Source organism: Eurypyga helias, unplaced genomic scaffold (genome assembly GCF_000690775.1).
Source record: "Eurypyga helias isolate BGI_N326 unplaced genomic scaffold, ASM69077v1 scaffold10825, whole genome shotgun sequence".
In the NCBI taxonomy this organism is placed as follows: domain Eukaryota; kingdom Metazoa; phylum Chordata; class Aves; order Eurypygiformes; family Eurypygidae; genus Eurypyga; species Eurypyga helias.
The window spans coordinates 4,773-6,044 of record NW_010250789.1 but is presented as its reverse complement, the minus strand read 5'-3'; positions in this window follow the sequence as shown (position 1 = coordinate 6,044).

The window sequence follows — 1,272 nt, the reverse complement described above, 5'->3', positions numbered from 1 at the left end:
AGGAAAGGTAACGCCTCCACATAACAGTTCTTCCTTACCCAGCCAGGCTTTAGATCTACGGTCAGCTGTGTTGCAGAGCACAATGAAACCTCATCCTCTTTCAGGCACGGATAGTCCTGGGGAATACCAGACATTGCTTGGAAGCAAGATGTTACTTTTGTTCAGTGGCAGTGTAACTTAGCTGTGTATGATCTATAACTCCTATCACTGTGATCCCACATTCAGGGGTGTGCAAGTGCGAGAGAGGGAGAGTGTGTGTGTATTTTGTATCTGACACTTCCCATCCTTATTGCTTTTTTTGATCTCCTGTTTAATTCCATATTTTCTCTCAAGCTCTTTCATATGCGGTCCTCGGCTGACAGATGAAGCAGATGGGGTTTTTTCTCCTACTAAATTATTTGCTGTCACCCTCTAGTAACTGTCATACAGCTCCTTGTGATCTGCAGAAAATCTACCTTATCCTTTGACACTACTGCAGCATAACCGCTGGCAGACATCCAGGACCACCCTTGCCTCTGTAAGAAAAATACAAACAGTAGAGAGATCTGGTAAGAAACTTGAAGGCTGCTCCTGCAAGTCTTTAAGTATTAGTTCAAATAGAAATCCACTGGGGAGGAAAGAATGCCCCTACCCCAAAAATATTCTGTATTTTGCATTCAATGTTCTTTTTTCATGTATGTGTTTTGTATCTTTAGCCAATAAAAGATTCCTTTTTTAAAAAGGTATTTCAGACAAGAAGCATAAAACTGAACTCTTTGGGAGACAGGAGATGATGAATATCAGTATTGAAATGGTTCCATTCAGTCTGTTGTAGCATATAAATCTAACACCACTGCATGTTTAAAATACCTGTTCTGGTAAAATCCTCCCTCATTAGACAAGTGTGTTGCATTCAGTCAAACTAACCAGAAAGGTCAGAAGGTTTAATTTTAACCCATCCATTTCAGTTAACTTTAAATCAGAAAGTATTAAATAGAAAGTGTCCTCAAACCTTGTCAGACTTCCACGATCCGAGGCAGACCCAAAGCAGCAATCTAGTTAAAGCAACCCAAAGAATGGACTTTGAGGACCCTGGCTAGGCCGAGAGAGGGGAGGGGAGAAGACTTCCTGTATCCTCACAGGTTTTCCCCGAGATCTTGTTCATCTCTTCTGCTAAGGTCTCGCTCATTCCTGGTTAATGACAAAGCTGCAGCCAAGATTTATTGTCCAGCCGTACAACTCTGCAACTTCTTGCTGGGATCATGTGCCTGCCTATTGAGCCATATATATCTC